The sequence below is a fragment of the Miscanthus floridulus genome, chromosome 7, assembly GCF_019320115.1.
Source record: "Miscanthus floridulus cultivar M001 chromosome 7, ASM1932011v1, whole genome shotgun sequence".
Taxonomy (NCBI): Eukaryota; Viridiplantae; Streptophyta; class Magnoliopsida; order Poales; family Poaceae; genus Miscanthus; species Miscanthus floridulus.
The window spans coordinates 32,422,292-32,428,876 of NC_089586.1; the positions used below are offsets into that span (position 1 = coordinate 32,422,292).

The 6,585-nt window shown below is 47.9% G+C and overlaps 1 pseudogene; it reads left to right on the forward strand.

Annotated features, from left to right (window-relative positions):
- Positions 1–609: 609 nt before the first annotated feature.
- Positions 610–6,371, forward strand: LOC136462991 (UDP-glycosyltransferase 73E1-like; annotated as a pseudogene).
- The last annotated feature ends 214 nt before the right edge of the window (positions 6,372–6,585 follow it).

Consider the following 6,585-nt stretch of genomic DNA (forward strand, 5'->3'; position numbering starts at 1 on the left):
GCTCTCCTGCGTCGTTAGGCTTGTCGAATTTATCCGGAGCATGTTGGCGCGTGTAGATGGATTTGAGAACACGCCAATTCTCCATGGTATGGTTTGACTTGGGATGGAGCTGGCAGGGTCCTTTCAATGCTTTGGCGTAGTCTTCTTCGCCGCCACCTTTTTTAACGATGTTGACTTCGCCGTCATCTTCCCGAGCACGCTTGCCCCTGTAATCGTCACGGCGATTACACCGCTGATTACGCTCGTCGTGGTGGTCGCGAAAATCGTTGCGCTGGTTGCGGCGATCAAAATTGTCGTTCCGACCACGGTTGCCGCGGTAGTCGTCGCGGTGTAGGGGGTGGTCGGAGCGTGGAACCCTTGCTGCTTAGGGATTATATAACCCAACTGAACAAAAACTAATATGGAGCATCACCCTCGAATCTAAGAAGCCTGAAGAGAAGGCAGTAGCCATTGGCATATTTTAAAAGCTAGAAAATAAATGTCATCCAAGTACATGTCCTTGAGAGACATATCACTGGATGGCCATTAGAACTGCAAATCGGAAGAGAATCAGAGCAAGTTTACACATCTAGAAATTATTAGGACTTCCCAACTGATTTACTTGTTTCTACTTATACGGTGCATACTTTGAACCGTAATCACATGTCTATCTAAAGTAAATTGACAAGTCTAGCAGCGGACATATTTTAACATTTGCAAGATTATTTTAATATATGTAATACCATATTTTAATAGTTTTTATTTAAGTTCGTGTTGTGTAGTGGTAAGCCCTGGGTATTAGGCGGGGGAGACCACGGTTCGAAACCCCATCCAGCCAGTTTATTTTTGGCTTTTTCCCTGGCCTGCTCAGGTGGGCCGCGAGTGGGCCGGTAGCTGGAGTTCCTTCGCCTGCGCAAGTGGGCCAGTCAGTCTGGTAGCTGAGCGAATCACGAGTGGGCCTTGAGTAGAGAGCGACTCACAGGCCACCCTATTTCTTACACCATTCGTGCGGTGCCCGCCGGAAGTTAGCTTAGCACGTCATGGCGCCCACGGAGGAATCTGCTTCTGCTATGCCAGCGCCACCACCGCCATCTCACTTCGTCATCGTCCCCCTCGTGGCGCAGGGCCACACCATCCCCATGGTAGACCTCGCCCGCCACCTGACGGAACGCGGCGCGCGCGAGCTTGGTGACGACACCGGTGAACGGCGCTACGGCTGCGTGGCGTCGCCGAGCAGGCCGTGCGCACTAAGCTGTCCCTCGAGATCGTCGAGCTGCCCGCTGCCGACAGGACACCGACGACGGCCTGCCCCCGGGCATCGAGAACGTGGACCAGGTCACGGACAACGGCCACTTCATCCCCTTGTTCAACGCCGTGCAGAAGCTCGCCGGCCCGCTGGAAGCGTACCTGCGAGCGCTGGCGCTGCGCCCGAGCTGCATCATCTCCGACTGGAGCAACCCGTGGACGGCCGGCGTGGCCAGAAGACTCGGCATCCCTCGCCTCTTCTTCCACGGGCCGTCGTGCTTCTACTCGCTCTGCGACCTCAACGCCATCGACCACGGGTTACGCGAGCAGACCGCGGCGACCGACGACGACCAGGAGAGGTTCGTGGTGCCAGGCATGCCCGTGCACGTGGAGGTGACCAAGGCCACGGCGCCGGGCTTCTTTAACTCGCCGGGGTGGGAGGCGCTCTGGACGGAGTGCGTGGAGGCCATGCGCACGGCCGACGGCGCGGTGGTGAACACGTTCGCGGACCTCGAGGGCCAGTTCGTGTCGTGCTACGAGGCGGCGCTCGGCAAACCCGTGTGGACGCTTGGTCCTCTCTGCCTCTCCAACCGGGACGTCGAGGCCATGGCGTCGCGCGGGGACACGTCGTCGGACGGCGTCCGGCTGCAGAGCGCGGTGGCCGCCTGGCTCGACACGATGGACACGGACTCCGTCGTGTTCGTCATGCTTCGGCAGCCTGGCGCGGAAGCTCCCGAAGCAGCTATTCGAGGTCGGCCACGGCCTCGAGGACACCGGCAGGCCGTTCCTCTGGGTGGTGAAGGAGGCTGAGGTGTCCGCCGCGGTGCCGGAGGTGCAGGAGTGGCTTGGGGCGCTAGAGGCGCGCACGGCGGGGCGCGGCCTCGTGGTGCGCGGCTGGGCGCCGCAGCTCGCCATCCTGTCCCACCGCGCCGTGGGCGGGTTCGTCACCCACTGCGGCTGGAACTCGCTGCTGGAGTCCGTGGCGCACGGCGTGCCCGTGGTGACGTGGCCGCACTTCGCCGACCAGTTCTTGAACGAGCGGCTGGTGGTGGACGTGCTCGGCGTCGGCGTGCCCGTCGGCGTCACGGCGCCCGTGATGGTGTTCGACGACGAGAATGTGGCGGTGGCGCGTGGGGACATCGTGCGGGCGGTGACGACGAGAATATGCATATCATATATATATGCATATTTCTCACATGCCAGTACATACGTAAGTCTTTTTGTTTGTGGTGAACATACAAGCGGACATCCATATATAGCCCGCCGCTCGATCATTTGGCATTATTGCCCACCGCATTTCATAGGCTGCGGCGACTCCGCTAGTCGCCTTCCGCTTCGTTCGAAGAAGCGTTCGTCGTGGCATTGTGGCAATCAACAAAGGTGATTGGTCACATGCTTGCTTCAAGGATAAGTTGTAGGCGAGTTGACTGTGGTGACTTTATCAATTTCGAAATTTACCAGTCTAATTTAGTTCTTCGGAGATGTTCATAGGAGTAGGATGTACATACATGTGTTCATGGAAGTGAGTATATGCTCGTGTTTATGAACGTTTGCGTCGGTCTTAAAAAAAAGATAAGTCCAATAATCAAATAATTTACGTGCCTTAGCTACCTCGTCGGCTACCTCGTCGTTTTCATGATAGGTATCGAAAGGAACTGCTAGGAGCTAGACCAATAATTTACATTCAGGTATCCAATTGGAGGCAAATCTATGTATGACACTTCTAGATCTTTGCAGCCGTCGTTTCCTCGACTGAGAGAAAAGAACGTGCAACCGACCTGGTTTGTCCGAGCAACTTGTAGATTGATGATTTGATGCTGGTGTAAAGTTTTAGGGTGTTACATCGGGTGTCACATGAAGGTGTTGTATAGAGTGTTTGGATATTAATAAAAAAACAAATTACAGAATCCGTCAGTAATCTGCGAGACGAATTTATTAAGCCTAATAGCACCACATTGTTAAATCATGGACTAATTAGGCTTAAAAAATTCGTCTCGCAAATTAGTCGCAAACTGTACAATTAATTATTTTTTAGTCTAATTTAATAATCTATATATATATCTAAATATTCGATGGATATGGAGTAAATTTTAGGAGGAGAAATTAAACAAGACCTAAATGGCTTGTATACTGAACAGATAGTATAGTAGCTACCTGTGCCAGTCAAAACATTAAGGCTATCAGATAAGATTCAAATCTTGAAGATTCGCGAGGTGAGTGAGCTAAGCGTAGCTTAGCTGATTGATCGAGTTTTTCTGTTCAAGTTCTTGACTTAGGCTCCGCTCGGCTTACCCAGAAATCGTTTGTTCGGCTTGTTTTTTTAGTCGAAACAATGTTTTTTTCTCACAACAATTCAGTCAGAACAGTGTTTTCAGCTAGTTTCAGCCAAGTTTCAGCAAGCCGAACGGAGCTTAGAGTGAGTGTCTAGAACTTTTTCAGGATTTTTTAGTGGTGCATGAGGTGTCTGCCGACATCGATGCATTGTCTGGCGGTTTAGTCTCATTCTTTCGAAGGTATTTGTAGGAGCAGGGGTGTGTACGTGTGTTCATAGGAGTAAGACTGAGCCGATGAGGTGGTCATGCATGTATGATATGTACGTGCGTTTGTAGGTGTGAGTATATGTACATGCACTGGTAGAGAACCGAGCTTTACTCCCGGTGGGGAACCCCCTCTAGTCCCGGTTCCCCACCCGGGAGCAAGCATCCGGGACTAAAGGGGGGGTCCTTTAGTCCCGGGTCAGGAACCGGGACTAAAGGAGGACCTTTAGTCCCGGTGGGTAACACCAACCGGGACTAAAGGTGCCTCCTGACATGCCACGATGGCCGGCACCTTTAGTCCCGGTTGGTAATACGAACCGGGACTAAAGGTTTTTTTCTTTTTTCTTTTCTTTTCATTTTTTTGTTTTCTTTTCAAAATAGGTTTTCGAAGTCGTATTGTACGCTGCTAATTATACATTTATATGCGCATATAGTATGTTTCGGTTCAAGCACAATGAACGTATTAAATCACACAATTCAAGCATAGAAATATATATATATATATATATATATGCATGCATCATATATATATTTACATGCATGCATGCATATGTGTATTTTACATTATATTATTTCATGTGCATATATTACAAAAGATTGCATTATAGTTGTTGTGACATAACAAGTTTCTTCTCATCCTCTAGCTTGGCTTCAATGGCAGTGTTGGGTCGAAGTAGAACTCGCCCTTGGAATCGATGACCTGCTCATTAAAAAATCCGGCTATAGACTCTTGAATTGCTTTGATTTGGTCTTGCCGTATGACCTTTTCCTCCAACCATCGAGTCTACAGGTTTGAATTAAAGGAAAATAAATTAATATATGTACATATATATATATATATATAAAGACATAGTAACACAATCAATAATAATAATTAAATGAATATATAGTGTATTTTTAACGTACTTTGAGTCTCTCTGTAGGAGTTCTTTGGGAGAGCACCTTGATAAACTTGCAAACATAGTAACCACAGTAGTTGTTCCCCTGTTCCTGCCTCAGACACCACTTTACGAGAAAAAGATTTGTCATCCAATCTGGTGATCCGGTGAAAGCTATATGTTTAATTAATAAAGATGATGCGATTCAGGGGACTTACTTTCAATGGGATTACATTCAGTGGCGCTTTGCATTTTTCCATGTGTTGCTTCTCAATAAAGGTTTTCCAAACACTGCCCAATAAAAAATTTGCCACGTCATCAGATATAGTTAATCATCATGTTTGTGTGTATATATAGTTGCTAGAGATCCCGAAATTACCTCTGGATAATATCTATCATATCTTGGTAGTCTTGTTGTGGTTTTCTCATCGAGTCATAGATTATCAAGTGACTTTTCACCAGATCGATGTCCATCAATATCCAGTGATTGCTGCATGTGTTTATAGGATATAACGCATAACACTCATTAATTAACTAGAATCAACATATGAGCCATTAAGGCTATGATCGACATGATTAACACTCACTTGAAGTTATAGGGAAAGAGTATATCCTTCTTGTGGCGTTGGTTCACTAAGAAGTTCATGATGTTACTCTCTGACTCAGACTTCCAATTAGTCATTGGAGTAATTGGGTCTTTGAATACTATATGGGGATCAACAAAACCAATTTCATTGCAGCCTTCCTTTCTGAGCTCTGTCATTGTAAATCTGCATATATATAGTACTTGTTAGGATAATTTATATGCATATGCACACATATGATGAGTTTAATAATAGATCGAAAGAATTATTACTTACAGGCAATAGCAGCTAATGATAACTTTGTCCAGAGAGGTAAGGTGGCATAGTTGATGAAATTCTGCAAAGTCAACATACATAACATCATCGCCACGGAACCAATGTTCGTCTCTAATTCTGACACCAACGCAGAAGTCTCCACTGGTAGACGCCTGCATGTACCACTTGTTTAGCAGGTACATTTGCGTCCCCATATCAGATAAGGCTTGAGGGTTGTATAGACTCTGGCCTAGTACAAATTTTTTCTTCCAAATATCAACCTCCGCCGCACTCTCAATTTTTCCATCACCAAACATCTGGTAAAGGTCGAGACCAGTCTCATCAAGAAATTCACCAAGGTGATCCAAATCGACATCCGGAGGTATGTTTGCCTGATGCATTAATCCTAAATTCGAACCATATTCATTACCAACAACTAGCGGGGGGATTGATTGGTGCGCTTGTTGTCCGAGTTGGGCAACTCCTTTCCCTGCCCGCTTCTTTTTCTGTGCCGCCTCAATTGACTTGGTGAGAGTGCGGTCATAGTCTGATAACGTTGATTTGGACGGCTTACGAGATTCCCGCTGTTGATGCTGGTAAGAAGTCACCTTTTTTCTTAAAATATCCGGAGCTACGAAGAAGTACGGTTTCTCTGGGTTTCTCCTTGCTTCTTGATTCATTTTAAGTTTGTCATAGAATCTAGACATGTCTTTTTTATATGCATCAGTTCCTTCTTCCTTCTCTTCAGATATTATTTTGGGAATAGCCCTTGGTTTCACGGTGGCTTTCTTTGCAGGCGGGGACTGATTCTTCGTTTGAGGGGCTGGCCTCTTGCTAGGCTTCTTGGTAGGCGGGGGCGGGGGAGGCGTTGGAGACCTCCTTGGAGGTGTTGGCAGCGGCGTTGGAGACCTCCTTGGAGGTGTTGGCAGCGGCGTTGGAGACCTCCTTGGAGGTGGCGGCTGTGGCGTTGGAGACCTCCTTGGAGAGGGTGTGGATGCAGCCTCGTCTTCCAACACAATGTCATCGTACAGAGCACTATGATGATCTGGCGATTGAACAATTGGATTTAGGTTGGGGGAGGATCTGCTACAAAAAAAGGAATGACAT